The sequence below is a fragment of the Eublepharis macularius genome, chromosome 3 (genome assembly GCF_028583425.1).
Source record: "Eublepharis macularius isolate TG4126 chromosome 3, MPM_Emac_v1.0, whole genome shotgun sequence".
NCBI classification, from domain to species: Eukaryota; Metazoa; Chordata; class Lepidosauria; order Squamata; family Eublepharidae; genus Eublepharis; species Eublepharis macularius.
Window position 1 is genome coordinate 133,182,471 of NC_072792.1, and position 21,831 is coordinate 133,204,301.

The 21,831-nt window shown below is 45.4% G+C and overlaps 1 protein-coding gene across 1 annotated transcript in view; it reads right to left on the reverse strand.

Moving 5' to 3' along the window:
• EPHA3 (EPH receptor A3) overlaps positions 1-21,831 on the reverse strand; it is a 383,392-nt gene that overhangs the window by 51,945 nt on the left and 309,616 nt on the right. The gene's annotated exons all lie outside the window — the stretch shown is intronic.

Genomic DNA, 21,831 nt, shown 5'->3' on the forward strand with positions numbered 1-21,831 from the left:
AAGTAAAAAGTGAAGACAAATTATTAGAGTTGCTCTGTTAACACAGATTGTTGGATATAGTCTGAGTGTAGTATCTCATTCTAAAACTATCCTTTAAAAAGATGGGTATGAATAGCAGCAGTTAGACGTCTATATAGCACTTCAGAACATACTTAACTGACTTAAAGATTTCATACAGTTTGTTGGAAGCAGCCATTACTGAGAATAGTCAGTGACAGAAAACTAGGTTACCATGAAATATTGGTTTTAAAAAAATACAATAGTTCAGCAAGACTAAATGCAATCTCTTTACAGTGAATTAGGATTTCACTGTTAGTCTTCAAGTCCACAAAATCAAGAAAAATACTGGCATTTTCAAAATATATCAGGGAGAACTATTTAGTCACAAACAAGAGCTAAAGCTGGGGATCCAAAAAGCATCTTGCATAAGTGTTAATAAAAAAATAATCATTCTTCCCAAATTGCTCTACACTGCCCCAATCTGGGTCAACAGACCACTGGATCCTCTTGATAAGCTCCAGCTAACTTCCTTTAATAAAATCCTTTCTCTTCCTCCCAGTGTACCCTCGGCTATGGTGCGGCTTGAACTTGGACTTCCTCAAATTTCAACAATAGTATGGTACCATGCTATTAAGTTCAGACTATCACTCCGTGAATCTAACGCTCTACCATCTCTACTGCAACTAGTAACAGCTGACTCCTGGTTGAAAATTTGGCATAGCCCAATTGATTCAAAGCTTGCTATATTAAACTTAAGCTTAAATCCTAGGAATTCACTGAAAAAATATTTCTTACTGCACAAAACCAATTTTTTTTATTTAAAAAATGGGCTATGCTAAAATTCAAAGATGACTAGAAATGCTCCCCTATTTACTTTCATTTATCTTATGAATTGGCTAAATATCTCTTTTATTTAACACTTCCAAAATATTGATGTTCTTTCATGTTACTTAGATGCAATGTGTTACCTTCCGCTGAGATGAAGGGCTGTTTTAGTAGAATTTCCCCAAGAAACGTTCTTATACTTATCGTAAGGATCAAGTTGACTCAATTGCCCATATCCTTTTTCACTGCCCCCTTTATAATTCACTTTGCAACCAATATATTACTCCCTGGATTGAACATTTCTGAACAACAAAAACTGATAGTAAAACTAAAGATTTTACTATCAGGCAAGATTTTAAAAAGTGCACATGTGATCTAGCCATATTTATCTATGCAGTTATAGATTACTTATAACTTATAAAATACTTTGATGTAGGCTTGTAGACAGTTATGTTACAGAAAAGGGTGGTTCGTGATTTCTATGGATTCTGCCTTCTGGGTGCACTATATCCCATTCAAGTCCAAAGGGTCCCTCAATCCTCAGGAGAAACTTTTGGGGAGGTCACCAAGATTTGCAAAGGAAACAGAAGATGAGAATGTTCAGTTGCAAGAATGAATGTACCCTTCTATTAATCCAACTATACTTATTTTATGTATTTATTTAATTTCTTCTCCTTAGTATGAATTACAGCAGAGAACACATCTCATCATTGAAAGGCTCACACTGCCATACCACTTTAAGACATTGACTTAGAAGCAATTTGCTTCTAATTTCAGTAGATCCTACTTCCACGTACATATTCTCAGGATCCTATAATAGCTGTATATAGTAGCATAGCAGTTAAGCAGTTGGGCTGAAAATCAATACTCTGCTGGTTTGAATCCATGAGCTCAGTAGGTGGCCTTGGGTGAACACAGTTGTTAATAATAATAATAAAAGGAAAAATGGCAAAAGTACAGGAATATTATTTCATTTTATTTTTATTTACAGAATTTGTATGCCATTGTTCTGCCCAATTAATGTCATCAAAGCAGCTAACAGTTGTAACAAAATGTATAAAAACAATTCATAAAAACATTAAACTAAACCAATTAAAATACGTATTAAAAGAGCATAAAAGAACAATTAAAACATAGGTGAGGAATGAGGGATCAGGCAAAACAAAACACAAGACAAAACAGAACAAAATGTTTTTACTTGCTGGTGGTTGATGGCAATACAAGGGGACAGCTGATTCTCTCTGTAGAGAAAGATATATAGTTTTGGTGCCACAGCCAAGAAGCAAAATCAAAAAGAGTCCAGTAGCACCTTTAAGACTAACCAATTTTATTGTAGCATAAGCTTTCGAGAATCAAGTTCTCTTCGTCAGATGCCTGATCCAAGAAGGTTATCTCTCAGGTTACTACCTGCCTAATCTCAGAAGGTGAGAACACCCAAAACAGGACTTTGGAAGATGACCTTAGTGGTTAGGTAGGTTTGTATGGGTCTAGGCAGTCCTTCAGCTATGCTTGCCACAAGTCAGATAAGATTTAAATATCAACAACGGCACCTTGAATTAAACCCAGTGTATATGGACTGAGACTGGAGTGATATGGTCCTTATGATCCACTCTGGTCAAATTCCTGGCTGCAGCATTCTGTACCATCTGAAGTTTCTGAGCTCTTTTCAAGGGTAGTCCTACATATAGCATATTGCAGTAATTATGACACACTATAGCTATTGAACTAATAGGGCATGTGAACACCACAAACATTTTTTGAAGTTACAGCTTTATCTTTACATATCCTGGCCTGAAAGTTCAAATTCACAGCACACCACCCAGTGAGTCAATGCTTCAATCTGGGTAAAAGAACATACATGGATTTCCAGATGTAGGGAGTGGAAGTTTCATGGCAGAGCACTAGCTAGCTCTCCTATGACTAATTAGCCATCAACAAATTATCTCATTTTAATTATCACAAGTGTTAGGTAATTTCGACATAGCATACAGAATCTAGTAACTTTTCTACTGCCTAATAGCAATTGGGCATGTAATCCACAGACTGCTTTGTGAAGAAACACTGCCATGTTTATGTTCCAATGAATCTTTACAAAGCTCAGTCTTTCAGATCCTTCTGGTCAGGTCTGACATGAGTTATGGTCAGGGAAACAGAAAAGCCATTGGAAAATCCACTTACCAACTGCTTTAACCCCTTAGAGAGAACACTCCCCATTTCTTTCAATTCTTAATCAATAAATACATCAGAATACACTAAAACATTCATTTAGTTAATTATTAATAACCAAATTACAGTTGCAAATAATTCATCAGGTACCAGGATTATGTGCTTACTCTGTATTGTAGGACTGTTTTGATGGTCCTCTATACAGTTGTCACTTTATTAATGACTCCAGGACCATTTGGTTCAAAGTATTCCTTTCAATACATGCTACTGAAGTCAGGATGTCAAACCTGATTTATAAATTGTCCCATATATTATATGCTACACAGCTAAAATCTTCCCACTCCTGCCAACAACGGAAAAGGCACTGCGATAAACAAGAACTACTCAAACACCAGGTGATGTTCTTACTAGGAATGCAATCAGGTATTCATATACTGGTTATATAGCTAGTTTATGCCAGTCTGGCGAAATACAGTTATGCCAGTTCAAATTAAAGAATCCCAGATCAGATCTGTGAAGCCGGGTACTGATGGGCCAGATTAAACCCCTTCAGACCCTTAGATAGTTTTCCGCGTAGGAAATAATGGCCAGATAAATTCAGGATTCTTTCATCTTAATTAACCAGATTAGATACTGAATTTTTATGGTATCCATGGTACTTGGATCCAGATTGAATCCATTGGGGGAGGGCTGCATACCCCTTATTCTTACTGAATATAAGGAATGTTCATATGATGCTTTTATTGCAATTTTATTATTTGACTTGAGTAAAAACAGATCATAAATGAAGTAAATAAATAAATAAACTTTATTCTAAGTATTTTAAGACACTGTGAACCTTAAGGAAAGCTTGGCCATCTGGTAGTATATGAATTTTGTAAAATAAACTTTAAAAATATTTTGCTTCTTTATGAAATTGTATGCATTATAAGGGGCTTGGATCCATTGGAAAGGCCTAGGAAACGAGATGGGAAAGAGGATGTTTCTCCACTCCCACCCCACCCCCGTTGCCTCCTTCCAATCCCAAAAAATACTCCCTGAGGATCAGAGGGCCATCATGGACAAAATACACCACAGAAGTGGGTTCAAGGAAAATATTTTCAGGCAGGTAGCTATGTTGGTCTGCAATAGATGGTCAAGGTTTGAGTCCCATAGCCCCTTAAAGAGCAACAAAGAGTTTTCAGAGTATAAAGTTTTTGACAGTCAAACTCCTTTTGTCAGATATTTATTTATTTTATTTTTATTTTATCATATTTGTATTCCGCCCTCCCCGCGAGCAGGCTCAGGGTGGATAACAGCATTAAGAACATTTAAAACATTCCATCTTATAGGACATGAGTAGGAATGGAGATCTGAGTCTTTTTATCCAAGCTGAACGAGGGAAGGTTGTTGTAAAAAAGTAAGGTTATACTGTATGGAAATGTTCCACTGTATGGAAACTAAGTAAGAAGTAAGGTAAGATATGGATGCACAATGTGAAATGTAATTAGCACGATTAGAGCAGAAAGGAATACAGAAAGTTAGCATCTGTAGTGAAAGAAGAATTCTGTGTCTCTGTTCAGCCCTGGGGTGTCCATTGCTCTGAATTTGTGAATGAACTCAATTTCAGCAATCTTGCATTGTAATCTTCCTTTGAAGTTTCTCCGCTTGAGAACAGCTATTCTTAGCAATAACCTAATGCAATTAGAGATGTGCGATCTGGCTAAATCTAGCTTTCCTGTACCAAATTAGAGAATCCTGGATCAGATATGGGCCCTGGATCAAGACTACTGGATAAATCTAGGGGCAAGCAGCCCGAAAATATTCGGGTTTCCTGCTTTGGATAAACCTGAAGCAGGAAAAACATTTGGGAACACCCAAAACCCAAAGCAGCTTGGGTGTTTGAATCGCTTTGGAATGCTCTGTAAAGATTCGGAGCATTCCAAAATGACTCAGGGGAATGGGTTTTCTCCTAGCACGCCCTCCCACCCATCACCCCTCTGCCAATTTAAGCACAGGTCCCTTTAAACTATCAGTTGGCAGGCGGCAGGGGGGTATCAGATCCAGTGTGTGGCCTGCTTGATGCACGGGGGTCAAAACAGTCTGGGAGAGTCCCAGTGCGGCCATGGAGGATACCAGATCCACAGCCTGAGTAAAGGCAGCAGCATTGGTGTGGACGTTGAAGTCTCCCAGCGCTATCAGTCTCGGATACTCCAAGGCCCAGCCTGCTACCACCTCCAACAGGTGCGACAGGATATCTGCTGGTGCGCTAGGCGGTCAGTACACCACACAGATAGCCAAACTCTCCTCAGCACCTCACACTAGGCCCACACAATCAATACTGGAGATCTCCGGGGCAGGGAGCGGTCTGAAAGAGAAAGACTCTCGAACAAGGATCGCCACCCCTCCCCCCCAGCCACCCATTCGGGACTGATGGAGGACCGAAAACCCAGGGGAGATCAGTTCTTTCAAGGTGACTGTTTCGCCCTCCCTTACCCAGGTCTCGGTCATGCACACCAGGTCCATATCATTCGCTGCAAAATAATCATGCAGCGTTCTATTTTATTATTTATGGACCTGGTATTGCACAACATCAGTGTCGAAGGGGCACTAAATTCCCTAATTCCACACCCAGCATTTCTCAGGATGGGATGCAGGCTGGAAGGAAACTGAGCTCTACCATATCTCCGTGTCCTTCTCATCTTGGCCCAAGTCCCACCGCCATACCTCCCTCGCCCCCAGAGGACTGGGATCCCTGACTCCATACTGGCCAATTCTTCACCCACCACCCTTTGGCTTGCTCTATCTGCCCAAGCTACCAGCTCTTAAAAAATTACAGCTTAAAAATTCCCAGGCATAGAATCAATCATTAAACATCCTAACCACCTGGACTCCTGGGATTCTGGATTTTCTGGGGATCCCTGAAACCCAGCTTGCTTGCTTGCTTGCTTTCTGATGCACACCCCTAAATGCAATGAGCACTCTAGACATCAGGTTCTTCTTTTCCAGAGTGTGTGTGTGTTATGTGCCATCAAGTCACCTCTGACCTATGGTGACCCTATGAATGAAAGACCTCCAAAATGTTCTCTTACCTTGAAAATGCTTCTCTCACTACAGATGCTATTTTTTTGCATTTTCTTCCCTGTTCCAATCAAGCTATTACATTTCACATTGTACCCCCACAGCCTATCTTACTTCTTGTCAACACTGCTTCTACTTTCTAACTTGGATAAAAGACTCCTGTCTCCATTCCTACTCATATCTGATAAGGGGAGCTTGACTCTTGAAAGCTTATATTCTGGAAACAATTTGTTGGTCTTTAAGATGCTACTGGACTCTAACCTTGCTCACAATAGTGAGATGACATGAACTGAATACACTGGAATGAAGAGAATGGGAGATTTGTATTCACTTATTGTGAAGCTTCCTTTCTTGGTGGTTTGGAAGTGGGTCAGTCTTGACTGACAGGCAGTAGCTGCTCTTCTGTTCCAGGGTAGGTCGAATCAGACGATCCTTTAGGGGAGGGCTCTTCTCTGGCATGCCAGTTCTTACCCAAGCCCTCTAGACTCTGATGCTTTCGCTCTGTCCTTTTGCACTTGTCACTCTGTCAGCAAAACTCAACACTAACACAACACTTAACCATTAACCGAACATTCTAAACTTTAACCAGGGTGGGTTAGACTGACCCACTTCCACAGTAAGTGAATACAAATCTTCCGCTCTCCTGTGGTTTGGAAGTGGGTCAGTCTTGACTGACAGGATATATATCTAGCGGTACTCCTTTGGGTGGTCTAACTCGTTCATAAAGCGTGCTGGAGCACCCTTCTTCTGAACGCTGCCTCTGCTGAAGCTATCTTGCCTACCTTGTAATGCTTTGTGAAGGTATGTACTGACTTCCACGTAGCAGCCCTACAAATCCTACCCAGAGACGGAAAGGTCCTATATGCTGCCAATGTAGCTGCCCCTCTCAGAGAATGGGCAGTGATCCCATCTGGAGGTGTCAGCTGTCTAGCCTTATCTGCTAGTGCAGGGGTCCTCAAACTTTTTAAACAGGGGGCCAGTTCACTGTCCCTCAGACCGTTGGAGGGCCGGACTACAGTTTTTTAAAAAAACTATGAACAAATTCCTATGCACGCTGCACATATCTTATTTTGAAGTAAAAAAACAAAATGGGAACAAATACAATATTTAAAATGAAGAACAAGTAACTTGTTTACTAATTTTCTCTCCTCCCCCCGCCCCTGTCACAAATGAAAGTAAGGAGAACAGAATGAATGCAAGCAGCTTGCCTTGCTTTGTAGCCCAGCACCAACTGGCATTTACTTATTTTCTCTTCTCCCCACCCCCCCACCGTCACAAATGAAAGTAAGGAACAGAACTGAATGAATGCCAGCAGCTTGCCTTGCTTTGCAACCCAGCACCGATTGGCATTTACTAATTTTCTCTCCCCCCCCATCACAAATGAAAGTAAGGAGAACAGAATGAATGGAAGCAGCTTGCCTTGCTCTGGAGTCCAGCACTGCTTGGCATTTACTAATTTTCTCTCCCCCCCCCCCGCCGGTCACAAATGAAAGTAAGGAGAACAGAATGAATGCAAGCAGCTTGCCTTGCTTTCCAGCCCGGCACGGCTCGGCTTGCACTCGGAGGAAAAGGAATCATGTGGGCGGGGCCAAAACCCACGTGACCGCTGTCAAAGTTACAATAGAAAAGATTCAGCACACAAGGGAAGGGGAGTTGAAGAGTAAATTAAAGGAGGGCGGTCAGTGTGAGAATGCAAGAGTGAAAAGGTGAGTTTTTAAAGAAATATTTCAATCCAGTTTTGGCCTCCCTCGCCTCTCTCCTGTTCCGCGTGCTGTGCAGCTCCATCCTCCTTCCCACCGCAGTGCCTGCCCCCCACCCCAGCCAGTGCCTCTTTTGCCGCAGCTCCCTTGGCTCCCCTGCTGGCTTCTCAGTCTCCAAGGGGAAAGCCCTGCTGCCAACCGGCCCACCCTGTCTGCCTGCCCGCCCACCTGCCTGCCTACCTGGCCGTAGTAGGGCTTCCTGAGCCAGGCCCCCGGGAAGAGACTCCTCGCCATGGCAATGGCACATCCCCGCAGCGGGCTCAGGCCAGGGAGAGGGAGCCGCTTTCCCGCCGAGCCGGCCTGAGGCAGGCGAAGTGACTGGCCACCTGGCTGTGCAGCCCGGGAGGCAGCCGGAACGTGCCCGAGCGGGGCGGGTGGCTCCTCGCGCTCCGCCCCGCCCCTCCTGGCAACTGTCAGAAGGAGGGAGAGGGGCAGAAGTGCCATCCTCGCAGCGCCGCTCAGCCGGCTCCAAATGAGCCCTGGGAGTCGGAGAGTGCGGCGCACATTCCACACATGCGCACTGCGGGCCCGGGATGAGTCGGCTACTAAGCAGGACAGGCAGCGGCGGCAAAAACACCCAGCGGGCCGGATAGATGTCCTCGGTGGGCCGCATGTGGCCCGCGGGCTGTAGTTTGAGGACCCCTGTGCTAGTGTAACGCTGTCCCTGACCCATCTACTCAGAGTGGATGTATTTATTTATTTATCTGATTTATACCCCACTTTCCCCACAGATGTAGACACCTTTTTCCCTAGAGAGCTCTTCCTAAAAGAGATGAACATGTTTTCAACCTTTCTGATAGCCTTAGTTCTTTCTATGTAATAGCTGAGGGCCCGTTTCACATCTAATTTGTGCCATTCCCTCTCCTTTTTGTGCTTTGTGTTGTTACAGAAGGATGGCAGTACAATATCCTCCCTGCTGAGGAAAACTGAGTTTACCTTGGGGATGAAGGTTGGATCAGGTCTGAATACTACTCAGTAGTACTCTGTCATTATGAAAAATGCATAATTCTGTTTACCAACAAGGCTCTAATTTCTGAGACCCTCCTCGCTAAGGTAATTACTGCTAGAAATAAGTTTTTAAGAGTTAACTACTTGAGTGGGCATGTAGCCATGGGTTCAAAAGGTCCCTTAGTGAGGGCTTTTAGCACTACGTTCAGGTTCCAAGTCCGGAACCTATGGACCTGAGGTGGATTAATGAGCATAGTTCCCCTCAAAAAGTTTCTTGATATGTGAGTGTCTGGTGAGGGACAGTCCTCTTTTCGATCCCCTTATAGCTGAGATGGCTGCAGTTTGTCTCCTTAGGGTACTAGTGCTAAGTCCTTTATCAATTCTCTCCTGAAGGAATCATAGTATTTCCTTCACAGATGCTGTTAATGGGTCACTGTCCCTCTTTCTACACCAGCTGTGAAAAGTTTGCCATGTCTTATTATAGCTCCTGTTTGTAGACCTCTTCCTGGAGGCCAACATGGTAGCTATCACACTGTCCTTATAGCCTAGTTCTAACAATTTCTGGTGCTCAATCTCCAGGCTAACAATTTCAATGATGCCAGATCTGGATGAAGCATCTTCCCCTGAGACAGGAGATCCTTCCACTGTGGTAGACTCCATGGTTCCATTATTGAGAGTCGTTTCAGTTCCTGGAACCACGATCTCATCAGCCAAAAATGGGCAATCACTATTACCTCTGCTTGTTCTTGCACTATCTTTTGAAGTACTCTGTCCAGTATCTTTATAGGAGGAAAAGCATAGAGAAGAACCTAGGGGCAGTCTTCGTTTAGTGCATCCGTACCTAATGCCTCTTGGTCCTTTCATCTGGCAAAGAATTTTGGTAGTTGTGTGTTCTCGCTCGTAGCAAACAAGTCCACTTCTGGGTTCCCGTATCTCAAACACACCTGATTGAAGATCTTCTGGTTTAGTGTCCACTCTGCCTGGTCTACTCTGTTCCTGCTCAGCCACTCCGCCACTGTGTTCTGTACTCCTCCTACATGGATGGCTTTTATCGATCCTAGGTCTGCTCTGCCCAGAGCATGATCTCCTCTGCCTCCACATTCAGGCTTCTGTACCTGTTTCCTCCTTGCCTGTTCATATATGCTTTTTCTTTCAGTACCTCCTGGAGTTCCCATAGTCCCATCTTGATGGCCATCAGTTCCAGCCAGTTTATACTGTTTCCTCTTTCCTTTACTGACCATACATTTTGAGCCATGCTGCCCCTTGCATGTGCTCCCCAGCTGGTCAGGCTTGCATCCATAGTCAGCACTATCCTTTCTGGTTCCCTGAGAGGAACCTCTTCTTTGAATCTGTTTGGTGCCAACAACCAATTCATTTCCTCCTTCAGTGACTCCAGTATCGGTATGCGTCTGTGACCATTGCGCACTATGATCCTTTGAAAGGGTCGTAAGAGGCTCCGTAGAGGACGTGAATGAAATCTGGACCATGTTAAGGTGTCATTCCTAGTAGCTTGACTAACAGCAAGACTTCCGCCTTTGTCTCCTTCTGAATTACTCGTATCAGTGACAAAATCTTTTGTTGTCTCTCCTTTTAAATGAATGTTCTGTCTTTGACAATATTCTGTTGTTCTGCAGCCATGCTAGGCCCTTCCATGTCCCCCTTGGATGCCATTCCCACCAGAAAAAACACTTTCCTGCCTAAAGGGAAAGAGGGGGGAGGGGGAAGGAGAGACAGAGAAAAATGAAAGGAGCCTAATCAGAACCCTATGGCCCTCTGAAGAACAGGCTCCCCTGCAGTGCTCCTACTCAGGAGTAAGTCCCCTCCTTTCCCAGTGCCCCAAGGGGTCACATACAGGGATTCCAAGGGGTTCAGGATCTCTCCCTGCTGCTGCTGATGCGAGTGTGCTTCGGCGGGGTTTGTTTTTCACACGGCCACGGCACTTGCTACACGCTTACTGCCTGTATTGCTCCTTCCTCCTTTCCCTGATGCTCCAACTTGTCAGGGCTCTTGCTGTGCTGGTTCTCTGGTGTCCTGCTGTGCGGAGAGCACAATTGCCACCATCGGGTCCCAGCACCGGCCTTGCTTCCCCCACACCTGTCCTGCTGCGTAGTGCAGCTGGTGGCTTCTAGCATCAAGAGTGCTTCTTGCTGTCACTGCTGCAGCTGAGGCCAGGAAAGATCATCTTTGTCTCCCGTGCCTCGGTGGGGTGGAGGGGGTGGGGTGGGGTGGGAAAGACAAGCCCTTCCTTTTCCCCAAAAGGTGATCCAATTCCTTTTCTTCTTCTTTTCTCTCTCTCTCTCTCTTTTTTATAGGATTGGTGCTCTGGAGAGAACAACAATTCAACTCCCTACTAGAGCAGGGCCAGCAAAAAAACTGGTGTGCCAGGGAAGAGCCCTCCCCTAAAGGATCGTCTGATTCGACCGACCCTGGAACAGAGGAGGAGCTACTTCCTGTCAGTCAAGACTGACCCACTTCCAAACCACAGGAGAAGGACATGAAAACCCCTGTTCACTGCATGAAAATAGAATGTGGGAAAATATCCTTTCCATCCAGTCTTCCTTGAGATTTTCCATTAGGTCCAACTCTAAATTGTTAAGTTATGAATTGCTATGCTGTATCTCAATTGTATTTGGGTAAATTTTTGTATTTTATTAAAAGAATTAGAGTTAGGGTTTCCAGGCATCAGTAGTTGCCTAATAAACCATATCATTTTCCTTTATCCTGCTAGACTGGATTAAATGGAGCTCATTATTTTATATACGCTTTTGGCAGCAATTTTTGTTTCTGCAGACCAGCAATCTTGTTTCCAAACTGTCAAGACAAAGGTACTATACATAGACACTTATGCATTGTAAAACACAAGTTTGATAGGAGTCTTTATTTGATTATGACCTGTTTAAAAGCTCTTAATCAAAAACTGAGTTGAATGAATCTTATCTGATGAATTCATGTTCCAATGAATTCATGTTCCAAGAATTGTATCTTCTTCCTGACAAAAGTTGCTTAGTACAATATGAATTTTAACAATTTTAAAATGTATTAGGTGAGTAAAATTAGTCAAAAAGGAAGAATCTTTCAAATTATGAAACCAATTTCTATGCCTGATTTATCCTATTCTGAACATAAGTTTTCACTAATGCTGGGTGGGGGTGGAGGATGTATGTGCAATCAGAAACATATGCTGTTAAGCAAACCAAATTTTAAAGGACCATTGTATGTTCATTAATCAAAATGCAGCCGTTTACATGATAACAACTTGTGTCAACAGTGTTTTTTAAATTTATTATATTAAAATGCTACAAACTGCAGTAAATTATTAGTAAACCAAGCAGAACATGTGTGTTCACTATTAGGCCCTCTGTCTATAGGGCACCCTGGAGACCACTGAGGAAGGAAAGCTCAGTACAGAAACAAATATGAAGCAGGGGAACAATTCAGTTTTGAAAGAACGGAGGTCTTATTTTGCTTGTGTACCTTATCACATCTCTTGTGAGTAATAAGCTATATTACCTTGAAATAGCATATGTACCTCTACTTTTAAGTTGGATTTCTTAGTGAAGTCTGCCATGCAAGTGTTAAGAATTACCCCACACAATCCAATCAGCATGAATAGTCAGTTCATTTGTAAGGACCATCCATCAAAACTTGGTTTACCAAGTAAGAGTCCCATTGCCTATTTATCATGTGTCATGTATATTTGAAGGTATGCTTGGAAAATTCCTTCAGAAAGAACACTCATGGATTATATACAAGCTTGCTCTATTTTCTTGAAACTTGTCCAGGCTTACTTTTAAGCAATATGTAATTGCTATTAAAATATAATTCCAAAGCACGTGGAAATTTATCATTACAACATATTGGTTCAGGAGGAAACTCAGCTTTTGTCCTCTTACTTATAATCGAAAGTATGAGATTGATTTGTCTAGTCAAGAATTATGAGAGCTATTTTAGTCATAATTGCAATAGTGTCCAAATGAATTTTGATTACTATTACTTTTAATGTTGCCTAAATAATGCCTCATTGGATCTATTTCTTCAGCCAATATATATTCTAAACAATTCTATCTTGTAATGAATTCATTGTTGAAGGTTCATGTGATTAATGGCTGGGCTGCTGTAATACCATATTCTAAATGCAGAGGGGTACACACAGTGAACAACAGAATATTTACAAAAGTAATTTTTCTGTGTTGGATGTTTAATAGGAAGGTGCACCAACACGAAAATTTAGATGCAGGATTTTGCCTGTTTGATTTGGAATTTCTAAATATTTGGAATCCCATCAAAGTCAAAGTCATTAGGAGAAAGCCACCTCCCAAGGCAAACAGCTTTTTAAAAAGTTTCCCTTTCCCAGTGGCAATGAGCTGAGCAGATGCAGGAAATACACAGCAACAACCACAGTTTCCAGGACGCAGTGCCTGGGTAATGAGCAATGACTGCAGTCTGGTCAATCAAAACCCTGAATACTGCAAGTGTCACCAGGGCAGTACTGAACATGGCACAGTGGTGCAGAGGCTACCTGTTGCTGGAAAATTGGGCTAATTTGTAGAGCAGAACTGGCAGGATGACTGGAGCAGAGGCAGGCAACTACCCCAACAGCACTGGAACACACATGTGGTATAGTGGTTAGAGTGTTGGACTATGATTTAGAAGAACCAGGTTCAAATCCTCATTTTGCCATGGAAGCTTGCTGTCTGACCTTGGGCCAGTCACATACTTTCAACCTAATCTACCTCACAGTATAATTGTGAGGATAAAATGTAGGAGAGGCAAATTATGCAAGCTACTTCGGGTCGGGTCGAAAGGTGGGGTATAAATAAAGTAAAATAAAAAATAAAATATCAAAATAAAATGGAGAGGTGTTTCAACATGCAGAGCATTAATACAGCAAATGGTTAGGGGACAGCAGTGGGACGATAAAGCAGTAATTCCTACTTTTTATTTGTAAAGGGATAAGTGCTTTCTGATATACCAGCTGTGAGATTCCACAAGTTCAGACAGACAGTGGGGAAGAAACATCAGTCAAAAGACTGTAAAGCTTGACTCGCCTTTGATGTGATCTTGTGAGGCGAGTGAGCTGAAGACGCTGTGCTGCAGGGGACCCCCTCAAAGAAGATGCTGAGGTTGGAGAGAGGGCTGCTACCTGCTATCGGGAGGCCTGCAGAGTGGCTGATGGTGCCTGCCTGCGGGGGCAGGACCTGGAGTTACTGAAGGTGCCCGAGGACTACTGAGGAGGGCTGAAGGCATCCAGGAAATATCCAGGGATTACCGAGGCCTCTGAAGGTTGCTGGAGACACTGAAGCCCTAAAAGAACTATTAGAGACTCCCGAGAGTCTCTGGAGTGTGCGGAGACCCCCCAAAAGCCACAAAGATACTGGTGGCATTCTCTCTGGGAGAAAAAAAAGAATGGGTTAGAGTTGCAGGAGTTATTGTGGGAGAGTTGAGAAACTGTGAATGGGACTGTGTAAGTCACTTTATTATCAGACTTGTTGAAGAACTGGGGGGGGGAGGGCTGGAGAGCTATTGAACTGTTTAAGGTCTTAGACCCATTTATAAGAAGAATTATTGAGTGCTGGGAAGCCACTAGCACACAGCAATTAATGCTGATTGATTTATATAGTATAGGTCATACTCCTTGTATAGTGGCCTTAATTTAATATTGCAAATTTATAAAAGAAAAAAATTAATATAGTCGTGGGTATGATTGAGTAGGGAATTTGAACTGATGTAAAACTTGTTGGGTGGGAAAGGATATTGATTGGGGGAGTATTGTAGTTCCACCCATAGAATTAACTGTGGCTGTGGTTCAGAACCCAGACATAAGAGTATTAATTGATGGGCAGAGAAGCATTGGTCTGAATTTTGATAGGGTACTCCCCACTGATTAATGTCTGCATACTGTGATTAGCATTGCAATTGAAGAGAGCTAGTAGCTTGGACAAGCAGTGTGAGCAGCAGGGTGGTGGACGTGGAGAGTGATCGGCATGGCGCCAGAGATCCAGATCCTCTGGGGATGAGGGAGGTATGGCAGTGGGACCCAGGGAAGAATGAGAAGGACACAGAGATATGGTGAGGCTCGAAGTCCTTCTAACCTGCATCCCATCCCGAGTCATGTTGGGTGTGGAGCTAGGAAATATAGCCCCCCTTCGACACTGATGTTGTGTAATGCCAGGTTCATAAATAATAGGACCAGAATGTTGCACGATTATTTTGTGGCAAATGATGTGGACCTGGTATGCGTGACTGAGACCTGGGTGAGGGAGGGTGAGACGGTTGCCCTGAATGAACTAGTCCCGCCTGGGTTCTCAGTCCTTCATCAGTCCCAAACGGGATGCCGGGGGGAGGGGTGGTGATTCTTGTACGAGAGTCTTTCTCCTTCAGGCCGCTCCCCATCCTGGAGATCTCCAGCACTGATGGTGTAGATCTAGTGTGGGGTGCCAAGGAAAGTTTGGCCATCTGTGTGGTGTGCCGGCTGTCCAGCGCACCAGAAGATGCCCTGCCACATCTGCTAGAGGTGGCGGCTGGATGGGCCTTGGAGCACTCAAAACTATTGGTATTGGGTGACTTCAATGTCCATGCTGATGATGACGCCTCTAGTTGGGCTGTGGACCTGGTGTCCTCCATGGCTGCACTTGGACTTTCCCAGATTGTTTCGGCCCCAACATATCAAGCAGGCCACACACTGGATTTGATCTTTGGGATGGGGATGGATGTGGTGCTAGAAACAACTGAGTTGGTGCTATGGTCAAACCACATGGTCCTGAAGGCTCAGCTGGATATCCCACCCACCCTCTTCAAGGGCGGTGAGCTTATTTATGCTCACCCATGGAGACTTATGGATCCAATTGGTTTCCAGAATGCTCCCTGGAGGTTCATTGGATGAGCTGGTGGAAGACTGGCAAGTCCGTCTTTCTGAAGCCATTGATGAAATCACCCCCCGTTGCCCTCTCCGCCCCCATACCAAACTAGCTCCCTGGTATACAGAGGAGCTACGTCAGAAGAAGCAGGAGCTGAGATGGCTAGTGCAAGTGTGGCGGCGAACTCGTGACGAAGAGGCAAGAGCATCTTATAGGATGTTTATGAAGGCCTATGAGATGGCAGTGAAGGCTACAAAGAAAGAGTTTTATGCAGCCTCCATTGCATCAGCTAGCTCACGCCCAGCAAAACTGTTCAATGTGGTTCGGTCTTTGGTCTCATCAGGAGGGGACCGTCAAAATTCAAATTCAGATATTAGCTGTGAGGCTTTTGGGAGCTTTTTTGCTGATAAAATCTTGTCTTTCCGCCGTGATCTCCCAGCCACAGCTGATACAGTGTGTGAACTGGAGGCCCCTTGGCCGCCTTCTGAGATGATATTAGACCACTTCAGTCCACTATCTGGGGATGAGATTGACAGGATCCTGTGAACAGTTAGGCCTATCACATGCTCCTTGGACCCGTGCCCTTCATGGCTGGTGAAGGCCAGCGTAGATGGGCTCCAGCCCTGGAGGCCATTGTCAACATGTCTCTGAGCTCCGGGATCTTTCTGGAAGTGTTGAAGGAAGCTGTGGTTAGGCCTCTCCTGAAAATAACATCTTTGGACCCTACCGACCCGGTCAGTTACCGCCCAGTTTCGAACCTCTCATTCCTGGTTAAGGTGATTGAGTGGGTGGTGGTAGAGCAGCTGCATGTCTTCTTGAATGATTCCTCATCCTTAGATCCTTTCCAGTCTGGCTTCCGTCCGGGACATGGGAGGGAGACATTGCTGGTCGCCCTGACGGATGATCTCCATAGACAGCTGGATCAAGGCGGGTCGGTGCTGCTGATATTGTTAGATCTGTCAGCCACATTCGACACAGTCAATCATGAGCTGTTGATCCACCGCCTTGCCTATGCGGAGATTCGAGGGACAGCTCTACAGTGGTTTGTCTCTTTTCTCCACGGTCTGGGACAGAGGGTGGCACTAGGGGAGAAGTTGTTATCCCGCCACCCTTTGGTGTGTGGTGTCCCTCAAGTGGCAATACTCCCCCCCCTGCTATTTAACGTATATATGTGCCCCCTTGCCCAGCTGGTACAGAGTTTCGGACTTGCAGATGACACCCAATTCTATCTGATGATGGATGGATGGCCTGGCTCTGCCCCAGATGTCCTGGAACGTGCCTTCGGAGCTGTGACTGGATGGTTGAAGCAGAGTCGGCTGAGACCGACTCCCTTGAAGATGGAGGTCCTGCATGTGGGTCTAGGGTCCATGGGTGCGGGACTCTGGCTCTCCGCTCTCAATGGAGCATCACTTACGCCAGTGTTGAGAGTGAGGAGCGTTGGGGTGGTCCTCGATGCTTCCTTGTCTATGGAGGCACAGGTCGCAGCGGTTGTCCAATCCTCATTTTTCTGTCTAAGACAGGCTCAACAACTTGTCCCTTACTTATCGACCCATGACCTTATGACAGTGATCCAGGCAATGGTCACCTCCAGATTAGACTACTGCAACTTGCTCTATGCAGGGCTTCCCTTGGGCTTGATCCGGAAACTGCAGCTGGTTCAGAATGCAGCTGCATGGGTGGTTGCCAGAGCACCAATCATGGCTCATATAACACCTATCCTCCATCAGCTGCACTGGTTACCGGTTGAGTACCGGGTCCGGTTCAAGGTTTGGGTGTTGACCCATAAAGCCCTATGCGTACTGGGCCCAGCATACCTTTGGGACCGTCTCTTCCCATATGTCCCTTGGAGGTCGCTTCGATCAGCCACTAAGCACTTCCTGATGGTCCCTGGCCCCAGGGAGGTCTGCCTGGCCTCTACCACAGCCAGGGCCTTTTCGGTCCTGGCTCCGACCTGGTGGAACTCTCTATCTGAGGAAATTAGGGCCCTGCAGGATTTGTTATCTTTCTGCTGGGCCTGCAAGATGGAGATGTTCCACCAGGCATTTGGTGGGGGCTAGGCTGTCCTCTCGCCAGCCATACCACTGAAGACCTTCCACCACCCATCCAGGAAAATGCTGTATTTTAATATTTTATACCCACCAATTTTAATTGTTTATGATATAATGTTTTAATGTTTTAATAATGTTTTTACTGTTTTAAACTGTTGTTAAATCGCCCTGAGCCTGTCTGATGGGGAGGGCGGTATAGAAATGTGATAAAATAAATAAATTGCAGGCTTTGCTTTCCTGATCCTACCTACCTTGATAAAATCACAGAAACACCAATCAGCAGACACTAATTTCACTCTCTTTAGTGCCAGGCTGTCTATTAAATATGTTGCACTTTCACTTTTAGCCTGCTTCCAAATATCTAGAATCATTCCTGGATATCTGGAACTATAAAATTTGAATTTGAAAGTATTTGGTGAATTCTGAGTATTTCCAAATCCAAATTTCACCTTATTAAAGTGCAGCCATGAAGAAAACCGGTCCTGCAACACAGAGGCATGAGAAACACAGAGGCAGGAGCAACTGGGATGGTTAATTACTAGAAACCTGTCAGATTTCAGAAAGCTAAGTTACAGAGAAAGTAGAGGCAAGATATTCTTAAGGAAGGTGATAAAATGTTCAGAGGGTTAAGAAACAGGAATCTGGGAGATGAGATGTTGAAAAAGAAAAAAAACGGGAGCAAGAAGGAAGGAGAACACCCCTGAGGAAGAGCCAGAGAATAGGGCAGGGGTTGTAGAACAGACGGGAGCTGCTATATATTATTTAGGGGGAAAAGGCTGAGTGGAGAGAAAAGAGGGTTGCACAGACAGGGAGACTAATAGAAGCTAGATGGAGTTGTGGTGACTTGAAACACAGAGACCTGAGGAAATGATGGATAGTAGAAGGCACAGAGTAAAAGAAATAAAGGGTAAAGAAGAAGCTGGGGCTTAGGAAACTCTCCATTAAATAGCCTAAATGGCAAGGAAACAAGAGAGCATTGGAATCTTGAGATATATTGTTATAAGAACTACAAGAAATGTTTTTTTTACATCAGTTCCACTGATAAGACTGGACGCTATATTTAAGACAGCAATCTGGCAAGGTTAATACTAATTAATAACACACATCAGAGGTAATACATTTCCATCTTTAAAAAGGCATTTACCAGTAAAAAGCTTAATTGCCACACTCCTGTTTTCAACACTGGTAGGCTTCTGAGAACATAAACTAAATATGAAATCAAACTATTCACCTGGACCAGTTACTGCCACATGATTTCATCTGCCTATTTGTGGCTATTCTAATCTTTGCAAGATGCTGACACCATGAGGTAATATGCAGTACAGATTTTGTAAATGCTGCCAGAATTCCTATAACTGTTTATGAGCAATCAATTTCAACATCCAGTTAACTATTTTCGAATCTTGAATGCTTTACAGTTACTATCATTATCACTATGCAGTGGGGGAGGTGTATGAGTGCACAGAATTCTGAAAGACTATGAAGGGAGCAATCTTAAGCAGGGCTACTTTATTCAGTAGGGCTTACTCCCAGGAAAGAGTTCTTAGGAGCACAGTCTAAACCTTTGAGAGATTTGTTGGTTTAGAAATGGCAGGGATATTAGTTTCTTCGCTGTGCATTAAAAAAAATTGAAGATGGCTGAAAATTCCATTAAACTTAAAATACTGCTTCCATATTAGTTGATCAAATTTTGGTATTCAGGACCTGTTATTAAATATTAGCAACAGAGCCCATTGTAAAAAATAAATAAAATGGGCTCTAGCAGCAAGGCCAAGGCCCTGGCAAGGTTACGTAGGGGGGCTCCCCCAGTGCTGCACCTCAGTCCCCACCAACTCTGCAGCCCCACATCCACTGCAGAGGCAGTGGGAATGCCGTGGGGGGGGAGGGCTCCCCTGTGCTGTGCCTCCCTGCTGGTTGCACAGAGGTGGCAGGAAGGTACAGTGTGGCCCTGTAGCCGCTGCAGAGGCAGTGAGAAGGTCATGGGTGTTAGGATCTGCCATGCTGGGGACTTGTAGCCTGTGTAACGCCATATTAATTTCTATAGTTGTTTAGTCTTTCTCCCCTCTAGGTTCCTGCAAGTACATTTCCATGGGAGAGGATGCTATGTCTTATCTGTTTCTTCCTAAGACGACCTAGATAAACCAGCGTTCCCACAGAGAAGCTGCCTGCTATGTGAACTCTGGGGGGAGGCTGGGAGCTCAGACTTTGAAGTGTAACAACTTTCATTTTGTAACTCATTCCTAACAAAGCTTTGCTCAGGCAGGATCTGCTTGGTCCTGGAATGTGGACATCTGGGCCTAAATGCTGTCTTTCTAATAAAACCTTTTGAAATCAAAAGACCTTGTCTTCTTGCAGAAGGGAGGAAGGCAGACTCTAGCCAACTGGAATGCCATAGCCTGACATTTTGTTAGGAATGCTTTCTTTTTTCCCCGACGCCTCACCCAGGGAGGATGGATACCAAGGACGACTTGATTGATCTGTCTAACCCTGGCCCGGAGGATGGAGGACTCCTAGACCAGTCGCAGACGGTACCCGACAGTAACCCTGAGACTGTGCCTTATCCTAATATTAATGCCATTCCGGATGGAGGATCAGAACCTGTGCCCGATCACAAGCAAGCTTCTGACAGCGGGACGGAGCCCATGCCAGACAGTGGGACGGTACCGGCCTACCCGACCGAAGGGGGTGCCCGGCCGAAACTGCACGGAGTTCCTGGAGGGGATCATCTGATTTTGCTACCGACGCCACGACAGTGGAGATCGCAGCCTCAAGAGGCTAGGGAAAGGCGCACAGGCACCATGTTTTCCAGGTCGATGATAGACGTCAGATGAACCATCGGGTTGATGGAGCCAGACGGCCCGAGCGTCGTATGGGATTTGACCAAGTCCGCCGGCACAGCGGAAGAAGCGCGGGTCAGCACCCAACCTTGGTATAGGTGGGACATAGAGTCTGGTCGTCTAGAAGAGTGGGACCCCTGGGGAAAAACCCAAGATACCCAGGACTGGGAGACTATTCGACATGTGCTCATGAGTTGGGACTACATGGATGTGAATTCATCCAGAGCCTGGAAGCGAGGCTGTGGGCAGCAACTGGAGAGTCGAGCCCAGGCGGTAGACTCCAGAATCTCGGCCATCACCGGCCTGACAAAAGGAATACTAGCCAGCATGACCGTGGAGGAGCAATTGTTGCCAGGAGGAGGAGAGGAAGACCCGATACGACCATGGCCTAGGGACCATGTCCCTCTGAGGTCAAGGGAGCCGTCGGAGTACAGCGGCAGCGGGGAGGATCGAGTTCCGGACTACTACCATCGGATGGAGGATAGAATGGGGGCAATGGAGGAAGACCTAGCCCAGGCCATCTATCTCATCGGTGAGTTGGTCAGGGAGCAGCGAGAGGTGCGAGCAGCGGCAGCGGTGGGACAAGTAGCAACCCCGTCTGCTTCAATGCTGTTGGCGGCACAGGGCCAAGTTCCGCCGGGGACTCAACCAACCCCCGGCTCAGGCGACCCGATCCGACCACAGCCACCACCGCTGGCCCAACCAGGCTCTCTTCCTTGACCCCAGACAACACCCGCGGCACCAGCGACACAACCGCTCATACCGCCTCAGCCGACACCACCTCAGCCTCCACTTCAGCCGATGCCAAGCCAAGTAGTGCAGCCACTGCCGCCTCCACAGTTGGTGAATCCACCACCTCCCCAGCAAGTTCCACCACCACCGCCTCTGCCTCAAGTGCAACCTCGACAGGTAGTACCCCAACAGCTGCCACCGAGGCAACCACCTCTGGTGCAGCCCGCGCCGATACTGCCTGGACCTCAACTACCCCCGATCATGGGTTTACTGCCACCGGGTCTGCCAGGGCAGGGCCTGAGAGCTCCACCACCTGGAGGCGCACCCAGACCCCGGCCGCAGGGGGTTGTAGGACATATACCCCGACCTCGAGGTCTGATGCAGGGCCTGGTGCCTATGGGACCCCCTCCGGCTCTGTGGCCGGTGCAGCCAGAGCGGCAAGGGGCACCGGAAATACCATGGGGATGGATTAAATTAGAGGCCACCTTCGATGGCGATACACAAAAGTTGGGATTTTTTGTGGTCTGAGCGCTGCAGTTTTTCAATCGTTGGGGATACTTGTTTCCGGACGAGGAAAGCAGGATCGATCACTTAGCCT